Below are 22,157 nucleotides of genomic sequence, written 5' to 3' on the forward strand. Positions count from 1 at the left end.
GAATAAGTCAGAGGACAGTTTGTAAGTGGGTTCTCTCCTTCCATCACGTGGGTTCTGTAGACCAAACTTGGGTTGTCAAGTTTTGTGACAAGCACCTTTACCTGTTGATCCATCTATGTGGCCTCTTTTTTTTTTTTTTTTTTTTTTTAATTATTATTACTTCGTTTTGTTCTTGAGACAGAGCCTCGTGTGCCTGTGTTGTCCTCACTGTGTAGCTCACTTAACAGTCCAGGCGTATAGACTCTGGGAGAGGAGTTGGAAAGCATGTAAGAGTCAGATGGCCAGGGCTGGAGAGGTGGCTCAGTGGTTAACAGCACTGACTGCTCTTCCAGAGGTCCTGAGTTCAAATCCCAGCAACCACATGGTGGCTCACAGCCATCTGGAATGGGATCTGACGCCCTAGATCTTGTCTCTGTGAGATCTTGTCTTCTAGAAATGACAGGGAAGCAACACTGTGACACCTGAACAATATGCATGCCTACACAGAAGCTGACCGGTGGCAATACCAATAGATAAGCCATCATGGAAGGGAGCAATGTCACAGGCTCATATCCCTACACAAAGGCAACTAAAGACGTCCAAGAGAGGGAAACTTCGTCATCTCTGGGGATGAGTCCACTGACCAAGTATCCGAGTCCAAATGGCCAGCCCCGAAAGCATATTCATAAGAGGAACACTAAAGAGACTCAGCAGGTTGTATTTATGTGTTTATGCATATATAGATGTATGTAATGACAACAATTAGAGAAGAAGCGTGACTTTGAAAGGGAGCCAGGGAGGGATCTACATAGAGGGTTGGAGGGGAGAATGGGAAGGGAGAAATTATGCAATTATATTCTAATTTTAAAATATTTCAAACATATATATTTTAAAGTACTATCTGTCCGCTTCCCCAATCATGTAGGTAGTACTAAGAAACCTTGCACAGAGCCAAAGGTTCTCAGAGTTGACTAACTTGATGGCAAGTCTTCAGATTCTAATTTCTAACCAGAGGCCTTCTTACAACAGAGTGAGAATTTGAGAGCTTAAGTAGAAATGTGGCTCTTGAGAAGAAAAAGGGAGGGTGGGGGATGGAGAGATGGCTCATCGGTTAAAAGCAGAGGTCCTGAGTTCAATTCCCAGCAACCACATGGTGGCTCACAACCATCTGCAATGAGATCTGATGACCTCTTCTGGTGTGTAGGCATACATGTAAGCAGAACACTGTATACACAGTAAATATGTATATTTTAAAAATATTCTTTTTTTAAAAAAAAAGAATAAAATACCAACAACTATATATTACCAGTGAGGCCAAAAAATGTATGGCAATTTTGTTTTTTAAGGATTTTTTTTTCCCTAATAACTTTAGACTTGACACATTCAGGACCAGGTCTAAGCTATATTTGTTGCCTGTTTGCCAGGACTGAGGAACCCTCAGCAAGACCTTAAGAAACAATGTGTGTAGCAGTCATATTTTCTGCACCAAAACAAAGACCTTAGGTATAACGCAAGGATCCCCTTCTTCTGTGAATAAAGTCATATGGAAAATCTTGGCAATTAGAGAATGGCTTTAATTAAATTTAATTAAAGGTATGCACACCCTTAATCCCACCACTTAGAAGGCAAAAGCAGGCTATGAGTTTGAAGCCAGCCTCAAGTGAAGTCTCAGGGCAGCCAGAGCTAGCTACACAGGGAAGCCGTGTCTCAATTAAAAAATAAAATAAAATAAAAAGATAAAGTCTTGGCAAAGATTAAGAAAATCAGCAGCCTAATAAGTCTAACCGACAGAAAGAAAGAAAAAAGTAAAATTTTCCCACAAAAGTAGCAACTTTATTTTTTAATGGATATTCTCTGTATTTACATTTCAAAGGTTATCCCCCTTTCCCCCCCACTCCCCTCCCCCTCCCCTTCCACTTGCTTCCATGAGGGTGCTCCCTCTCCCAACCACACAACTTAACTATTTAATGATATGGTCACAGCAGCGCCTGCCAGTCTTCAGAGCCTAGAGAGGTGTGCCTGTTCTGACCCAGCCAGTGTGGCAAGCCCCTGAACAGGAAGGTTTCACAGTGCAGTGTGAAGGAAAGAAATGCAGCAGAAATGTTCAACTTCCTAGCTTTTAAATTCCTCTCCTGGCAGCCTGCAGGTAAGACTCAGAGGGAAATATCAAACTAGGTAATGATTCCTTGGAACACAGTGGACCAACAGACTTCCGGCTGCTCCAACCTTCTTTATTGCAGAAACCATGATGATACCAAGCTCTGTAATAAAATCTATCTAGACAACGTGGGGGAGCATATATATATATGTATATATATATATATATATATATATATATATAGAGAGAGAGAAAGAGAGAGAGAGAGAGAGAGAGAGAGAGAGAGAGAGAGAGAGAGTCAGGATCCATATATGATCCATAAAAGAAAATGAGTGGGGACATTTTATCTCAGAGTCATAGACACATGCAAATGTAACTTTCCATGTTCATGTTTGGTGATATGCAACAGAATTCATCCAAGGCTCTTCTCAAAAACAACAACAAAACAAAAACAAAAAACAAACTAACAAAAAAAGTCTCTTCTTCATCATCAGGTCCCCAGAACTTGATACATAACATTCCTTTGGTAAACATTTGGCAAATGGATGAGTGAGATTCAGCAGGAAATGCACTGCATTTGGCTTCTGGCATCTCACCCAAGTTAGTCTAAATGCTGGACTGAACTTACAGGCTGCATCACATGCTGAGAGGATCTTGCCATCTTAAGTGCCAGGAGAAACTATCCAAGCGTTTCAGAGTGTTTGCCTCTCCGTAGCAACCAACACTTGCCTTTAGGGCCCACTGTTAAGTGGTTAAGTTCTCCGTGTGTACTAAAGCTCAGTAGCTTTAGGGACAATTGGCAGAGACACTTTGGGCTGTCACAATTAGGGGATTCTCTTCTCCTGCCTCTAGTGGGTAGAGGCCAAGAGTGCTGATAAACATTTTACAATGGACAGGACACTGCTGTGCAGAAGGTAATCATCTGTCCCTAAATGGTGCAGATCAAGAAACTCCGAACTAGACCAACTCGTTAAAAATTTGACAATGTGTTGGAGGTACTTATGCAACCCTCTAATCCTAGCACCACAGGGGCTGAGGGAGGAGGGCTGCTATGAGGGGAGCTGGGACAACGTAAAGAGACTTGAAAACAAACAAAATCTTTGACAACAAAGTATTTCGGACATTTTTATCAAGGACGAAATCACAGGGCCTGGAGAGATGGATCAACAGTTCAAACTCCAGCTGCTCTCCCAGAGGACCCAGGTTCGATCCCCAGTTCTCACACAGCGGTTCACAGACTCCTGTCACTCCAGCTCCAGACGACCTGAGTCCTTTTTCGGAATACCTGACCTGCATACACAATACATTCAAGCAAATGGCCGAAAGGCCCTGAACTGTAGCTGCTGAGCTGTTGTCTGTCCCTGTTGCTTTTCCTCCCCAGCCCCTTCTCTAGGGCCATGTCTGATGTTTTTATGTAGCTGCCTTTGAACTTAGGACTTCTTCCTTATCACACACTCTGCTGCTGAGTCATCCCAGCCCTCATCTGTCTTCTGGTAACTGGAAAAAGAATCGAGCAAAGGATTGGAATTTTGTAGCCCAAAGTCAAGACAGTCTCGGTGTAACACATCCGATATCCCAGCATATACTGTGGGTAAGGCAGTAAGGTTGTTGCAAATGGACCAGTTTGGGCTAGACAATGAGTTGCAGAAGCAAAACAAAACAAACACAAACCTTAAAATTATCAAAGCCCACTCAGAAGAGACAGATAAGCCAGATTTGATGGGATGTGCTTCTAGTCCCCACGACCCAAGAATCTGAGGCTCCCATGAACTCATAAGGTCCAGACCAGCAAGACAGGCAGAATATTGGTGTAATCCAAGATGGCTACTTTGATCTCTGTTGATAAGGACAAGGAAAAACCACCCACTCATGTGCCTTCTCAGATGGGTTAGAGCTGGGACCCACCGTCAAATGAGGAATCAGATTTCAACAGGAGTTGGCAAAATGTTCAAGGATTCTCCCAGCCTTGCCTTAATAAAGCGGGCAGGAGGCTTTGGAAACTGTCAAAGGAGCTACAGGGATGTCAACTGCCCAGAAATGAAACAGTTCTCTTTCCCTTCAGTCTACTTGTTTTGAGAGTTTGAACTGCCTGAAGAGCACTGCACACAGTCCTCCCCTTGAACGGAGTACCTCTCGAGATCCTCAGTGCTGGAGAGGAGACTGGAGAGGTTGTTAAGCTTGTCCTGCTTTCACCTGGGAAGAAGCCATTCCCACCCTGGGGAGCTAGCTCGCTGTAGCCTCCTTCCAGCATTTCTAGATAGGTGTGATGCCATCCACAGGCCACGGCACAAAGAGATAAAAAACAACGGTGGCCAGGCAGGGCCAAAAAAAGGCATTTCAAAATGGAGACTGCAAGTCTTTCGTCACACATTAGCATTATTTAGACAAACACTAAACAGGAAGAGCAGCCCTTTTCGCGTCCTCTCTGAACGCAGCCAGCTGCTATTTTTCCTCTCAAACTCCAGTGTGAATGTTTCCTCCTTTGTAATGGAAGCTCCACCTGTTCCAGAAAAGCCTCTATTCGCTCCCACCACAGCAGATGCCACCACCAGGGTTCTCCTTCGAAACAGAAGTCCTTTGGATACATTTCTACTTCACCCCATAAACTTTATGCTCCTCGGGGGTCTTTATTTTGCTGAGACAGGGTCTCTTATGGCCTTGAACAACTTCTACAGCCAAAGATGACTGAAGTTCTGGTCTTCCTTTCCCTACATTCCAGGGGCTGGAATCACAGGTGTGCACCCTTATGTGGGTTAACTAAACTTTTAAAATACAGAGTCGATTTATCAAAATACAGACAACATTCTGATATCCTACACCCAGGTTAGCCTACTATTAACATCTTGCATTCATCAAAATTAATGTTCATTCTTCTTAACTGCAATCCATACTCAGAGCAAATTTGCTTAGTCTCCTTCTTCTTTCCCAGAACTGCACTAAGAGGCCATGTCACGTCATGTTTGCTTAGGCCTCTCTTGTTTTGACAGTCTCTCAGACATTCCTTGTTTTTGATGACCAGGATGGTTTTGAGGTATACAGGTCAGGTATTTTGTATAATGTTCCTGAACTGGGATTAGGCCATTGTTTTTTTTTTTTTTTTTTGTTTTTTGTTTTTTTTTATGACGACACTGGAGATGTGTGGAGGGCAAGGCACTCAGGCAAAATGCCTTTCCTTTCCCGCTGAATCAAGAATACACCCTATGACCAGTCAGTTCCTGTTAACTTGGTTGCTTGGCCAAAGCAGGGTTTGTCTGGCTTCTCTGCAATTTGTTCCCTTCCCTCCCTTTTCATTCCCCACATTGTTTGTTTGTTTTTGTTTTCCTGAGGTAGGGTTTCTCTGTGCAGTCCTGGCTGTCCCTGAACTCATCTGTACACCAGGCTGGCCTTAGAGACACACCTGTCTCTGCCTCCTGAGTGCTGGGATTAAAGGTGTGCTATACCGTGTCGCACTTGCGTTTGTTGGTTTGAGCCTAAGTTTTTACATAGCCAGGGCTTTTACATAGCCGAACCTTCTTCTTAGGCAAAGGCAACCTTGAAATCCCAAACCTCCTTCCTTTCACTTGCCATGTACTAGATTAAAGGAATGTGCACATGCCCAATACATTCTACAGCCCTTAAAGGAAGTCAGTATGTGCGGTCCACACTGACCAAGCTGATCCAGGTCCTTAAGAAACAGTTGTTAGTTTGTTCCTATTTATTAATTCATTCAATTATTTGTTTATTTTAGAATAGAATCATACATAGGTCAACACCCATGGCTGGTTTCGTGTCAACTTGACACAAGCTGGAGTTATCACAGAGAAAGGAGCCTCCCTTGAGGAAATGCCTCCATGAGATCCAGATGTAAAGCATTTTCTCAATTAGTGATCAAGGGGGGGAGGCCCAATGTGGTGGTGCCATCCCTGGGCTGGTAGTCCTGGTTCAAGTTAAGCAAGCCAGGGGAAGCAAGCCAGTAATCAGCACTCCTCCGGGGCCTCTGCATCAGCTTCTGCCTCCAAGTTCCCACCCTGTGTGAGCTCCAGTCCTGACTTCCTTTGGTGATGAACAGCAATGTGGAAGTGTAAACTGAATAAACCCTTTCCTTCCTAACTTGCCTCTTGGTCATGGTGTTTTATGCAGGAATACAAACCCCGACTAAGACAGGTGTTTAATTTGTGTTGCATTTGGCTTAATGTTTTATTGCTGTCTTTGGGGGCCATTTCTATTCAAACCACCTCAACATTACCAACAAGATGTATTGATTGAACACTTGCTAGCTGGGATTTTGCTTGATGTCTAATAAAACTTTTAGCTCAGGGCTGGTGAGGAGGCTCATCCAGTAGCATAAGGCTGGAGGCCAAAGTTAGCTCTGTGGACCCCATGCAAAGATGAAGGGGGAGACTGACTCCATGATACACATTCAGCATGTGTTCCCTGAACCTGAGTGTGCCTCTAGCCACCCAACATCTTGCACACTCATGATAAGACAATATTTTAGCTTATACCTAGCACAATAATGCCTGAACAATACATGTTCAGATCCAAAATGAAGAATAGCAAGGTGTGAAGCTGGGCCTGGTGGTGCAGATCTGTAACCTCACCACCCCAGTCTCTAGCCACTCAGAAACCCCAGAAAAGGGCACTACCACTTCCAAGGCTGTCTGGACTATTGAGTAAATTAAGGGCATTTGCTGTCCATGCTGGTGACTGGATTTGATAGATGGAACTCACATGGTGGTGGGAGAGGACCAACTCATGAAAGCTATTCTCTGGCCTTCACAAGTGCATGCGAACCTTGTTGTACACACACGCACACACTCACACAGATTGAGGATGTGCCTATTTGGGAAGGTGATAGAATGCTTGTCCGGTATGTTTAGAGCTTTGGGTTCAATCCTTAGCACGGCAAAAGAAAGAGGGGAGGAGGAGGGAGGGAGGAAGAAGGAAGGTAGGAAGAAAGACTTTGACTGATGTTATGCTAAGTGAGAGAATATGGAAGACATGCTTGAAACGTACCTTAACTCTAGCCTTCAGACCATCTTTGAAGGACTCAAAACTAAAACTAATAACACAACACAACAGACTCTAAGCCCCACAACAATGGAGCAAGTAAAAGAGTCAAAAGAGTCAACTCAGCAAGTTCTCAATGGTCAAACTGAAATGTGTGTGTGTGTGTATGTGTGTGTGTGTGTGTGTGTGTGTGTGTCCTGTGTTTATGCATATGCATCTGTATGAATTTGCTTGTGGAGACCAGAAGTTGACCTGAGGTGTCATTTTTCTGGTGCCAACGCCTATGCCTGACTGGCCAGTTTTATGTCCCAGGGATCATTGTCTTTATTACTAGGATTTTAAGTGTATACTACCATGTCTTTGCTTTTTAAATATGGGTTCTGGGAACTCAACTTGGGTCCTACCCAATGATCCCTAAACCTGGAACGTTTTGTACAATTAAAAAATGTAGGACTGAATCATAGACCATTGTGATGATTTGAATAGGAATGGCCCCCATAGATTCATGTATTTGCATGCTTGGCCCATAGGGAGTGGCACTACTAGGAGGTGTGGCCTTGTTGGAAGAAGTGTGTCATTTGGGGGCAGACTTTGAGGTTTCATATGCTCAAGTTACACCCAGTGTAACACATAGTCTCCTTCTACTACCTGGAGATCCAGATGTAGAACTCTCAGCTCCTTCTCCAGCATTACGTCTGCACACTGCTATACTTCCTGCCATGATGACAATGGACTGACCCTCTGACACTGTGAGCCAGCCCCAGTTAAATGTATTCCTTCATAAGAGTTGCCACGATCATGGTGTCTCTTCACAGCAATAAAACCTAAACTAGGACAAACATATTGCCCAAGAAAATACTTTATTATCTTAAGCTAGTAGAGCCTGCCTGGTGAAAGGTTGAGATTCTCATCCAGAATAGAAAGGATTACTAGGCTTGTTCATATAAAAATCAATTAGGTCGGGCACATGTAGTGACAGATGCCCTGAATCTCAGCACTTGGGAGACAGAGACAGGTGGATCTCTGAGTCTGAGGCCAGCCTGGTCTGCAGAGTCCAGGACAGCCAGGGCTACACAGTTGAAACTGTGTCTCAAACAACAAAACAAAGCAAAAATCATTTGGGAAGTGGGGCATGGTGGCATTTGGGAGGTATAGGTAAAAGGACCAGCCATCCAAGCTCATCCTGGCTACATAACTATTTCATAGCTACCCTAGACTATAGAAAACCCTCTCTAAATTAGAAGACGTAAAAGGAGGAGGAGGAGGAAGAAGAAGAAGAAGAAGAAGAGTAACATTGCACAAACACAGTCCCCACTACTTTGGAAACAAGATATGAAGTTCACTTGAGCCTAGGGGTTTGAAGCCAACCCTAGTAACATAGCAACACTTGTTAAAGTTAAACAGAACCAGCAATTATAAGGCAATCAGTAATGTTGAATGATTAAAAAAAGAAGAAGAAGAAGTAACTTTCAAAATACACATGATTCATTAAGGCTAATCTGTACTAATTTTAAAAATTGGCATCGAATGTGGTGGTACCCACCTAAGATCCCAGCAAGGCAGCGGTGGCCTTTAGATTCACCCATCCACTGGGACAAGCACTTATCCAAGCACTTGAGATGCAGAGACTGGCAAGCCCAGCCTACAGAGCCAGTTCCAGGACAGCCTGGGCTACACAGAGAAACCTTGTCTAGAAAAACAAGCAAAAAAAGACAGTGGCACAAAGATGAAGACTTTAAAGCAAATTCGAAGCCAGCCTGGGATAAGTAAGTTGGGTACCACACTAGAAGAAGAAAAAAGACTATAAACACAGTATTAGCTCTCCTTTATGGCGAGCAGCATATCAAACTCACTCTCTACAGCAATGCTATGAAGTAGGTATCATGATTACTCCTGTCTTACAGATAAGGAAAGTAAGCTCAGCGAGTTGAGGTGATCCCCACAAGATTATACATTTAGATAGTGGCAGACCTGGGACTTAAGCCCAATAAGAACAGCTACAGAGAAACTAAACTTATACTTTCTCTGAAAACAGATCTATGATCAAAAGACAGGGCTATGCAATTAATATCAGAAGTAATTCCCAGGAGTGAGGGGTGAGATCACAGGTGATAAGGAAGGGGAAGGACTGTGGAGAGGGGTGTTATCTATAGTGCTTCTTTCTAAGAGAGATGGAGAAATGTATTCAGATTCACCATCCATCAGGACAAGCACTCACCCAACACGCCCATCCTGGATTCATTAGGAGCTGTCTTTGGGACACAAGCTGCTGTGCTTACTGAGGTCACCCCGTTTACAGCCATGAAGAAGTTCTAGGGCCGAAGGTCCCTGGGCTCAGTGCTTCCAGTATGGGGAATGGAAAGTCTCATAAGAAACTGAACAAGTTCTCTTACCCTCGAGCGACTCACTTCTTTTAGATGTTAAAATGTTTCATGACAGTTTTTTAAATCTCATGTGTTAACATCACTACCAAAATAAGCATTTAAGTATTAAATGGCTGTCAGAATCCAAGCAACAGGTACAGGTATTTCAAAATCTCAGACTTTCCATTGGAAACATAAAATCTCCACCAACTGATTGCAATGAATCTTATTATTGCTGAAAATCTTTAATAGCAGGTACATCTTTAAATGCCCTACTGTGTTTGAATGTATAGCAAGGTAACATTTGTATGACATATTATAAAAGGAATAAACATTAATTTGCTTGTACACTTTAGAGATTATATGAGCCTGGTGGTATGGGCAGAGGCTATAGGGTATGGGGGGCAGAGGCTATAGGGTATAGGGGACAGAGGCAATAGGGTATAGGGGACAGAGGCTTTAGGGTATAGGTAGACAGAGGCAAGTGGATTTTTGAGTTCAAAGCTAGCCTGGTCTACAGAGTGAGTTTCAGAGCAGCTTAGGCTACACAGAGAAATCTTGTCTCAAAAAAAAAAAAAAAAAAAAAAAAAAAAAAAAGAAAGAAAGAAAGAAAGAAAAGAAAAAAAAAGAAAAAATATACATCCTGTCAACATGAAATTGACTACAAGTTAATATTTAACCTTAAAAATACCTCAACTTTAAAGGTAAGTTAATCTAATCAAGAAAGTTTTTCTTTCATTATTATCACACCAAAAATAAAATTTCATGTACGATTAGTGGTAAAGAAGAGCCAGGTATGGCGGTGCACACCTGTAAGCCCAACATTGAGGAGGCTGTGACAGGGGATTGTCATGAGTTTGAGGTCACCTTGGGCTACATAGCAAGTACACCCAGCCAGAGACAGTGGGAGATACAGGTATTGGAGAGACAGTGAGAGATACAGGTATTGGAGAGACAGTGAGAGATACAGAAAATACTTTTTTATTTTTTTTTCTTACTACTCACACAATCACTCAGGACAGAGGACAAGGCTCGGTTAGCAGACTGCTTGGTGTGTGGCACTGAGCTTGATTCCTATCATCAGTAGACAAATGAAGGAATAAATAAATGCTCATTTTTAGCTTAAATAACTGTAGTCAACGTCCTGCCTTTTTCAGATGGGGACGCTGAAGAGGCTTGAGAACACAGGCTTGAGAAACAATCCCTGCTGCCAATCATTCTTGTCCAGCACAGCCCCTTGAGTCTTAAAAATTAGCTTATTTCCAACCTGCGTGCCTTTCCCTTCCTGCTGGGAGCTGGCTGGTTTTCATCTGCCCTTCTGTCTTCCATCCCCAGCCTCAAAAGCTTTCCGTGTCCTTCTTGTTCATATGGTTCTTCTGTCAGTAGTCAGACAACTGACCTCCAACGCCAGAGAGAAGGGCTGTTAAAACTAAAACACTACAAACTCAGTCTTAAAACAAGTTCTTATTTGCAGTTGTTTAAATTAACGTACAAAGTAGCAGGTGTCCTTGGAGAAGTCTGATACATCTTAGTTTTGATCGATTCTTAGCACCTACACTACTTACACAACTTTTTAAAAAGTTTTTTATTGTATTTATTCATTTATTTGTATGTTGGGGGTGGGGGGCATGGGCCACAGCATGTATGTGGAGGTCAGAGGGCAAACTGAAGGAGTAGGTGCCATCTTCCACCACGTAGGTCCTAGGGATCAAATTCAGGTCATCGTCCTGGAGGCCTTACCCACTCAACCATCTCACCAGCCTCCTTTCTCCTTCTTCATCTTCTTCCTTTCCCTCGTCCTCCCTCCTCCTCCCTCTTCCTCTTCACCTTCTTTTCTTCTTTATCCTCTGCTTCCTCATCCTTGCTCTCTCTTTTTAGGAAACAAGGTCTGACTAAATAGCCAGTTTTCTTTTTGTAACAATGCCCAAGAAAATCATTTTTGCAAAGAAGCACGTCATGTGAACCAAACTGGTGTGTGTGTGTGTGTGTGTGTGTGTGTGTGTGTGTGTATTAGAGAGAGAAAGATGCACAAAAATCAAAGCCAGGTCAGGCTCTGTTCTCTGAAGCAGTAAGAGTTTAGTTAGCAGTGGGTAGCATAAATAGAGGTCAGGGATGTAGACCAATGGGAAAAGGCTTGTGTCTGCGGCCCTGGGTTCAATACCCAGCATTAAAACAGCAACAAAACAGCAGATATTTTCGCTGACTAATAGTAACAGATTGGTACTGGCTTCTGAAATGGAGCATTATCATCAATAAAAAATAAAAGGAACTCGGATACACTAGCCTGATGCCTGGTTCAATCCCTAGAACCAACATAAAGGTGGAAGGAGAGAACCAACTACAAACTTGTCCTCTAACCTCAACCCCCCTCCCCCATACATCATGCTCACATATACCAAGATGAAGAGGAGGAGAGGAATTCACCCCTCATTTTGCAACAAATGGAAACCATTAAAGAAAACCAGAACCAATCAAAATACGGAGTTGTGGAGCCCAGTCCCAATGGACATATCTACAAAACAATTTGGAGCCCAAGGTTCAGAGAACTTTACAGAAGAGGGGCAGAAAGAAAGACTGTGAGAGCCAGAGGATCAGGGAATTGGCCATGAAACTGTCTCCTAGTGATGTCATACAGGACACCTGTGATGTCTCAGTAATATGGCTGTCTAAGTAGGAGTTGAACAAGGGCAACAACAGACCTGCTAGGAGGGAACCCAAAGAACAAAGAAATGCTCATGTCTTCCCCGGGGACATCAAGTGGTTATCCAGTTCCAAGTGGTTGCATACAAGTTACATTGTATGGTATATTTTGAAAATATATATGTATATGTATGTGTGTATGATGTATGTGTGTATGTATATTTGTATATGCATGTAGTAACAATCACTGAAAAAAAAGACCATGAATTTGAAAGAACAGGGACATATGAGAGAGAGTTTTTAAATTTTTTTTTTAAACCAGGCAAGGTGTCTAACACCCATAAACCCAACACCCAGGAGGGTGAGATAGGTGGATTGTCACATGTTCAAAGCTAGCATGGGCTACATAGTAAGTTCCAGTGAGACCTTCTCTCACAACCGAATCAAACTTTAAAAAAAAATTATAAAAAGTTTACATGAAATATTAACTGTGTTTCACAGAGTACACAAATCCTGAGGGACTGTTCAGATGGCTGAGGTTATTAGGCTATGCATTTAGGTTGTCTAGACTTACAGCTTATCCAGGTGTCCTCTCTTCTTCCGTGTGTGTGTGTGTGTGTGTGTGTGTGTGTGTGTGTGTGTGTGTGTGATAAGTATTAGGCTCACTGTATTCACAGCAGTCTCTCTAGAAGTAGAGAAGACACATAGTATCCTTGGAAATACTGGAGAAGACCGTTGTCAGCTGAATGTAAGTAACTCACGGCTGACAAAAGAGGGGAATAATCATTTGGATAGTCTGTTTAGTTCTCAGCAGCCTATGTAACAAAGTACTTGGAGGAAGTAGGGATGGTTTAATTGTTTCTTTGAGACAGGGTATGCTGTAGCTTAAGCCATCCTCCAACTCCCTATGTCGCTTAGGGTGACCTTGGATTCCTAAACTGCCTAACATTTCTGCCTCTGTCTCCCCAGTGCTGGAATACGGACACACAACCACACCCAGCCGTAATGGGTATTTCTATCCACTCAGAATCTCCTTGTCCTGTATTATGCATATCCAGCGTCTTATCTTGAAGATATTTTGGGGGAAAAATGTGGTGAATGATCTAAAAAATATTTAATTGATAAAGCTACTTAAGAGATAGCAGGGTGTGGTGGCACATTCCTATAATTCCTCCACCCTGGAGGCTGAAACAGGACAGTTCAAAGTTTGAGACCAGCCGGGCACAATGATTCCTAGATTCTAAAAGACTGCAAAAAAAAAAAAAAAAAAAAAAGCACAGGTTGCTGAAGTAGGGGCCGTCAGACTATACCTTGACAGGGTAGCAAACGTTTTAATGAGTGATGATTCCTCAAAGATGCTAAACCAAGGGGACAGTCTGATCAGAGGAGGGACACAAGACATCCCTACGCTACAGTTAAAACAAGTTATTGAACCAACCTAGGCTACACAGCTCATACCAGGCTAACCATGACTATTTATCAAAACCTTGCCTGAAAAATAAAATGACTGGGGAGCTGGGGGTTTTGGCTAAGTGTACAGCATATACTTAGTATACTCCAGAGCCTGGGCTCGGTCCCTCCTCTCACGACATCACCAAAAGAGGAATGACTAAGAACAGAGAATGTGAGTGGCCTACTGCCTGCCCCTGTATTGTAAGTTACGGATCATTAGTAATCGCCGACATTGATTAATAGGAGCACCGAAGCTCCCATCCAACACCATCTTCTGCAGTTTGGTGAATTCTATAAACTAGTAGGCCAAAGTATAAAAACGAAAAATTATACAGTCCAGCCAAGGCATGGTAGCACAAGCCCACGGCGATCCTGGCTTCTTGGAAGAGTCACAAGTTCGAGGCCTGGGAGGGTTGCAGGGTGTGTTTGAAGCCAGCCTGGACAACTTGATGAGATTCTGTCTCAGATTGAAAATAAATTCAAAAACGGATGAGGACATGGTTTAGCAGGAGGACCCTTACCCAGGAGATCCTGGTTCATACCCCTATGCTAGCGCTGTCTTCTCTTCCTTCCCTGAAATGTAATATGATACATAAATAGGTTGGGGCATGTGACTCAGTGGTAGAGCATATATTATATGCAAGCTTTGGGATTGGTACTCAGGACACCAACAACTAAATGACCAAAATGTCAGCAGGGCATAATGGTGCACAGTCACAGCCATTGGAAGGCTGAGACAGAAGAATTACCAAGCTGGAAGCCAGTCTGGACTACAGTGGGAGATTCTGTACTAAAAACACAGTTTTTTAAGGAGGATGCACTTGGGTTGGATTCATCAATAGCCACACTGCTGGTGGTTTAAGTAAAATGCACAGAAATGTCTATGATCTTATGAAGACGTGCTTCTCCGCCCACAGCTAGCCTACTTTATGACTGTGTTTTTGTCTCTCCAGTTAATAAGAATGTGCTGGTCCCCAGAAATCCTATATGACAGCCAAAGTAGGTGACCTGTGTCTGTGGTCCAAAGGTTGTGAGCCTCCCAGCTTGGTGGTCACTGAATAGACAATTTTTTTACCCCTCTGCCAAGGTGTTTTCTTAGAAATCTTTCCAGAAATATCATCCCTTAGCAAAGAGTAAAGCCCCAACCCTTGGACCCTGGGATGATTAAGGTAACTGTTTTACTTGGTGATAAACCGTGGAGGAAGTTAGAGAAGAAAATGTTTAGCTCCTGCTGTTGTTGCCTTTGTACGAATCACAAGTTTGCCGGGCTTTAAGATCATCGTGGCTGTTGGGCTCCAGTGTCAAGCTGGGCAGTGCTTCACAGGGGAGCCCTGTAAGGAAAGGTGATAACCCTCCAATCAGTGCCCCCAAGATTTCCTACTATCAGAGCCAATGCACTCACATCAGGAAACTAAGTTCCAGTTCTAGTCCCCAAGGTGGGTCACTCTGACAACAAGATCCAGGCCACTTCGGTGTGACTCAGTCTCTTTATCTGAAAACTGGGAGACATCCAGTTACCTACAGCAGGGGCTTTGTGAGAATTAGTACTTTTATACGCATCAGCTACTAGTTAGTATCAATGATTTATGTATGTGAGTCTTCTAAAAACCCATAATACTCACTTTCTCACCCGACCCTCAGTGTCCTGCAGAATCCACATCTACCAATGACCCCATATCCCCCCATAGAGCATAAACTTGCATCTTTGTGGATATTCTTTGCCGACCACTGGGCCCCAAGAAATTCTTTGTGAGCTATGAGAACCTCAGGCTTTAGCCACAAAGAAGACCAGTGCTGCTAATCAGACTAGAACTCTGTTAGCAGAGAGAACCAGGCACTGGGATTGATGGCGCATGCCTGTAATTCCAGCAACTCGGGAGCTGAGGCAGAAGGTACTGATGTCAGCCCAACTCCCAAGTCCTTGTGCTCTGTGTGGCTTGGAGTGGTATTGCCAGTTGCATTTGAGGTCATTTATTACAAGCTCCCTTCTGGCTTTAACGTAAGAAGGTTTCCTAGGTCAAGTGGATTTTCCCATCAGAAAAAGTGATTAACTCTGCTCTTGCCCACACATTAATCAAGAAGATAAATATACTTTAATGCAAAAAATGCTTAAAATCTGTTCATTTATCTTTGTTTTTTAAAATAAAGTTGTTCAAAAAAAAAATAAAGCTACTATAAACCTGGGGAAAAAAAGAAGATAAATAAATAAATAGCATTCCTGGTTGGTTGGTTGGTTTTGGTTTTGGCTTTTTTTAACATTCACTAAAAGCAGCTGGGGGATTTCTCAGACAAACTTCACTCTAACCAAGCTGCTCAGCTCTCTAAGGGACCCCACGTTAACCTCATTGCCCAAGAGGAAGGCACAAGGCCATTTACACAATGTCCCCTACATTCCAACACAACAGTAAGTGGCAAAACAAGGCTTGCAGCCAGATCTGGGTGATCCAAAGTCTAGGTTCCTCCCCATGAAGTTCAAGGGTCATTCTACCTCGCTGACAACGGACCAAACATCTTGCCTGCATCCACAGTCCAATCTCACTCAAACCCTATTCTCTGGCAGGACTCTTCAACTCTAGGGCCTCAGCAAGCAACATGAATTAGTTAATATAGATCATATTTCAAAAAAAATAAAACATTGTCCTTTTATAAAGTTTGGCTACTACTCAGTGTCAGCCTGTCCTTGTCTGGAAAACAGTAACCCTCAAGTTAACAGTTTTCTAGTAGTTTTCATCTTTGCTTCTTTGGGGGCTGTTGGTCCATATTTTGAGACAATTAACATATAGCCTAGGCTAGCTCAAAATGATGTAACCAAGGGCTGGAGAGATGGCTCAGCAATTAAGATCACTGGCTGCTCTTCCAGAGAGGATCTAGGTTCAATTTCCAGCAGCCACATGGCAGCTCCCAACTGTCTGTTGACTCCAGCTCCAAAGGACCTGACACCCTCACAGAGATACTCATGCAGGCAAAACACTGCAAAATATTTTTTAAAATTATGTAACTGAGATGGCTCCAAACTCCAGAGCTTCCTCTTCTACTTCTTACGTGTTGGAATTACAGGTGTGTACTCCCATACCAGGTTTATCGTGTGCTGAGAATTTAACCATGGCTTCTTGAGCTCCAGACAAGGACCTAACCAACTGATTGACAGCCTACTACCTGTGGTTCCCTAGCTGTGTATTAAAAGAGAAATCTGTATTTGGACCGAGACAACCTCCTTTCCAATGCTGATGATAAGTTTACCTGATTTTAAGTGCATCACATGAGCTAACACTGGGCAGTTAAACTATTTAATGTATAATTTGGGGAGGGAAAGGAACATTCTTTCAACATTCTTATCTTTTGCTTTCTGATAGACATCTTTCGACTTAGGTCTGTCTGGGTTAATGAGCTTCTAGATAACTCTGGAAGAACAATGTCCACGTGTTCCCAGTAGAAAAAGGTTTCGTTCCTTTATTAGTCAGTATCAGTTAAACACCACAAGGGTTAGCCTTTAAAGATCTGAAGACATTGCTGATGCCAATACGTTACAAAACTTGCAAATCTCTTCTTTAACAGCAGCTCAAACAAGTCCTTAAAAATAAATAGAAAAATCCCAGCATTTTTGACAGAGAAGGCAGAAAGACTGAGTTTAAAACCAGCCTAGGGCTGGAAAGATGGCTCGCTCGTTAAGAGCACTGACTGCTCTTCCAAAGGTCCTGAGTTCAATTCCCAGCAACCACATAATGGCTCACAACCATCTGTAATGAGATCTGATGTCCTCTCTGGTGTGTCTGAAGACAGTGGCAGTATACTCACATAAAAATAAATAAATCTTAAAAAAAAAAAAAAAAAGGCATGCCTGCCCCAAAGATTTTACTAAGTAAAATTTTAATTAAAATAACAACAACAACAACAACAATAATATAATATAGTTCTCTTATCTGTACCAAAACAAGGAACATAATCCCAGATTAGACATAACCTTTTGTTTACTCTCAAGAATGACAACTCACACAAAAAGCCCTTAGGTTGAATTATTGCAAAGAGAAAAATATTCCTATTTTCTAAGCTCTCTCTTTAGCACTGGCTCTCAAATCTCTGCGCTGTTGATAGGGCTGGAATGTGGCTGCAGTCTGGAATCCACTCAGTGCACGTGCTGGAGTACAGGGTTTGCCAAAGCAGCCCTGACAGCCAGTCAATGGAAACAGGGCTTTGTCCTTTACTCTCCAGCCTCAGTCAGCCCTAAGCATCCCTGGCGTCTTGGTTTGATTGGTGGAATCTAATTCCCAGTGGGAACTACAGAATTCTCCATTTCGATGTCTGTTCCCCACCCCCTCCCAGCTCTACCTCACATAGTATCTTTGAAGTTTCCCACCTTCAATTATTTTAGACACTGCATCGTTATCTGTAAAGACATGGCTTTCAGATATGTCCGCTGAAAGTCCAAATGAGTGAGAGTAAGAACAGAGTGTTTGAGATGTCGGTTTCTCGTTACACTGGTGTCTAACACAGTAACTTCTTTAAGTGAAGGGAGAACCGTGCCCCCACGGAAGCAGTGGCTTTAGGAGTCCTTACTGAGGCCTATGTGAAGCCAAATCTGTCCTGAGTGCAAGGAGCTGCTTGTATGGCCAAGAGTCTATAAAACTGGAACTTTAAACAGGATTAAGTCCATACGCATGTTCTTTAAGGAGCTGCCAGGCTTCAGTTGCACGTAAGTGTCTGCTTTGTCTTGACCATGCTTGGCTGAGATCTCAGTCTTTCCACACCTTAGACAAGGGAGGAGAGGGCAGACCGTGTTCATAGGCACCAAATCACCATGGCCAGAAATGCCTAACTTAGTGTGGCCTCCAGCTCTTGCTCTGGTTTCTGGTTACTTCCTTTCCCCAGAAATGCCAGTCATATGACTGTGATGGAGAGGCACACAGACACCTCATGAGTGGGCCAACTGTACTCACAGCTCAGTTCTCATCCCTCCCATCCCACCAGGTTTCTGCCATACATCCTGTAAAATGTCTGCAAACCAGAGGTTGAATGGTGCCCCCTCTCCGGGACCTGCTCCTACTGTACAAGACCTCTGCTCGCCATTTCTTAAGTGTACACACCTACAAACCTGTTACCGATCCTCACTTTCTAAAACCTCGTTTTTAATGTGGTGTGTGACATTTATGCTTCCAGGTCACAAGACAAGAACTGGGAGCCACAGTAAACAGTTTCTTGTGGGTGTGAGCTTTGGGCATTCTTGAGTTAAGCCTGTGTAAGGCTGGTTGGTGTACTGGCTGTGTCAGCTTGATACAAGCTGAGTTGTCACAGAGAAAGGAGCCTCCATTGAGAAAATGTCTCCATGAGATCCAGCTGTAAGGCATTGGGGAGGGCCCAGCCCATTGTGGGTGGAGCCATCCCTGGGCTGGTAGACCTGGGTTCTATAAGAAAGCAGGCTGAGAAATCCAGGGGAAGCAAGCCAGTAAGTAACATCCCTCCATGGCCTCTGCATCAGCTCCTGCTTCCTGACCTGCTTGAGTTCCAGTCCTGACTTCCTTTGGTGATGCACAGCAATGTGGAAGTGTAAGCTGAATGAACCCTTTCCTCCCCAACTTGCTTCTTGGTCATGATGTTTGTTTGTGCAGGAATAAAAACCCTGACAGAGACAGCAGGGAAGCCCTGCTTTTTCCTGCTTAGTCCCAACATTTTTACAGTTAAAAACATCTGAACCTTACCCATAACCCTGCCGAGGTCAAAAGACAACTTCCGGAAGTCAGTTCTTTCCTTCCACCATGTGGGTTCTGGAGGTGACACTCAGGATCAGGCCTGACAGCAAACACCTTTACCTGAGCTGTCCTGTCAGATCACCATGAAAGACACTTAGCTGGAAGCTTTCTTCCAGATAGCTATGTCTGTGCTCTTGGATGAGCTTCTCTGAGTCTCTCTCTCCCCTTCCATCCCTGCTTTCCTCTCTCTCTCTCTCTCTCTCTCTCTCCCCTTCCCCCTCCTCCCCCCCTCTTCTTCCCCCTCTCCCTCCCCCTCCCTCCTCTTTCTCTCTCTCTCCATCTCCCCCCACTGTGTGTCTTTCTCTCTCCCTTTCTTTCTTTCTCCCTCTCGTCCCCTCTGTGTGTTTGTGTCTGTGTGTGTGTTTCTGTGCACCTCTGCCCCACCTGCTTCATGCACTGAAACCTCTGTGCCAAATAAATTTTTCCTCTGTGAGTTAATATTTTTTAAGTGAGTGTTATTGTTGTTGTTGTTGTTCTTGAATGTAGCTATTTAATTTTTAATTAAATGTATATGTGTGTGTGACAAAGCTTTATACAATGACTTGTCAAATTTAATAAAAATGTGTACACACACAGTTTATATGCGGTATTTGCAGGTGAACACAGGTTCTCATGGGGTACAGAGGAGAGCATCAGATTGCTTGGAGCTGGAGTTACAGGCAGTGGTGAGCCTCCTAATACTGGTGGTGAGAACCAAGTTTGGGATTTCTGCAAGAGCAACATGTGATCTTTCGGGCTGAGACATCTCTCCAGCCCCCAGGATTTGAGGCAGGGTCTCCTGTGTTCTGATCTGACCTCGAACAACTTGCTGTGTAGATGGGGGTGACTTAGAACTTTTCCCTTTTGTTTTTAGCAGGTGTGTTTGTGTGTGTGTGTGTGTGTGTGTGTGTGTGTGTGTGTGTGTGTGTAAAAAAGACAAAGAAAGCTTGATGTAATGATTTGTTATGTTTAATAAAAACAAACTGTCAGGTTTTGTTTAGTTTAGTTTTTGCATACCGGTGGTACACATAAACGCACAAAGGCATTCCCATATGCACACCAGTCAAAATAAATAAATAGTTTTAAAAAGAGAAAGGAGATGCAGAAAGAGAAGGGGGGGAAGGGAAGAGCCAATAACAGGAATATTTATCGATCTCTGAGTCAACTGTAGGAATAGTTCTAGAAAAAAATTTTTTAATTGAAGCTTGTATTGCGTGTGTGTGTGTGTGTGTGTGTGTGTGTGTGTGTGTGTGTGTGTGTGTGCACGCGCATGGGTTTGGAGATCAGAGGACAGTTTGAGGGTGTCAGCTCTCTTCCACCACATGCTTTTCTGGCTTTAGACTCCATGGCACGGTCATCAAGTTTGGCAGCAAGCACCTTTACCCACTGAATGATCTCTCCAGCCCCATGGCCATTTTGAAATGTAAAATAAGCCAGGTTTTCTACAGAAGTTTTAGATTTTATAAAATCTATGAATCCTGCCTCTAAGGATTTCATATTTTCCATGTCATTCATAGGTTCAATCAAAACCGTAAAAGGTGGAGATCGTGGCAGAAGATCAAAGAAGAGACGGGTGGTAGGCTGTGGTCAGCTCTACATCAATAGCGTGGAGCCGCTACCTCCTCCTATTTCTTGATAAAAACCCATTAATCCAACTCCCTCCTGTGCTAACATTCACCTCAAGAAAAATATGCTTGGACCTGCCTCGCAACCTACGTGCCGTTCACGCCGTGTTAGAAACAGGCTGGGCTAGCTCTGCTGAGTTCAGCATGTGTCTGGCACCTCTGCCCCTCCTCCGCCCTCCTCTGCTGTGCTTTCAAGTCCCCTCAGAGGACTTATCACCCCCTTTACTGCCTGAGGTGGAAGAAAGATCAGATAAGGGCACATAAAAGGTTATACAGTGACCAAGCGAGGCACAAGCATCCACTCTGGGATGCTGGCAAAAACAGAAACCTGTTTTTTCCACATGCTTTGAGCAACCAAGTCCAGAAGGCTAGACAGTTATCTGTTTTGTATCTTGAGTAAAGTCACTAATTTGGAGGACCTGGATTTACAAGCCGAGGGCAAGGAAGAGGCGCAGGATTAACATGGCTGTTCCAAACCTCAAACCTCTGCACTGCCGTTGCTGCTTCCCCAGTCCTCAGTACTCTTTGGGGGAGTGGGGTTCAGGAACCAAACTCTGTGAGAGCACCCTTGCACTTAACTGCTGAGCCAGCGCTCCAGCTCAGTTTATATCTATCTATCTATCTATCTATCTATATAGATAGATAGATAGATAGATAGATAGATAGATAGATATAGATATAGATATAAGCAAACATTTATTTTTTAGTCTAAGGAAAAAAATACAATCAATCATATCAAATATAGGTGATCACACATCTGATTTCCTCGTCAGGAGAAAGAGTACTCTGTAAAACAACTATAAAGCCTAGCCTAGTCAATACATAAAACAGTAAGAGAATCTAATACATAAAGCTATGGAACCTAATATGGCCTCGAACCTCCTGGTACTCCTATTTAACCTCCTGAGTGCTGGGATCACCGGCACACAGCAGCAGGTCCTGTCTCCGTGGTGATGGGGCTGGACATCAGGACTTAGGCACTCTAACCAACAGAACTGCAACTGCAGCCCCTAAGGCAGACCCTTATCAAGGAGGACTACCCGGCTCTTCCCCCTTACAACATCCACGCTTTATTCTATCAGACTTAAGCAAAGAAATTAGTGATAGCTGGGTCGCACCAGCCACACCAGCCCGTTCTCCCTCCGATCTCTTTGGTTCCCTTTCCTTGCAGAAAGAAAGGCCTCAGGTGTAGCTTTCTCTGATGGTGTCATCAAGGTGTTTAACAACTTGAAGGTACGGCAGTGCTCTCAGAGAAAGTGGCCCGAGGACAGGAAGAGCATCATCGTGG

The sequence above is a fragment of the Micromys minutus genome (genome assembly GCF_963924665.1).
Source record: "Micromys minutus genome assembly, chromosome: 13".
Taxonomy (NCBI): domain Eukaryota; kingdom Metazoa; phylum Chordata; class Mammalia; order Rodentia; family Muridae; genus Micromys; species Micromys minutus.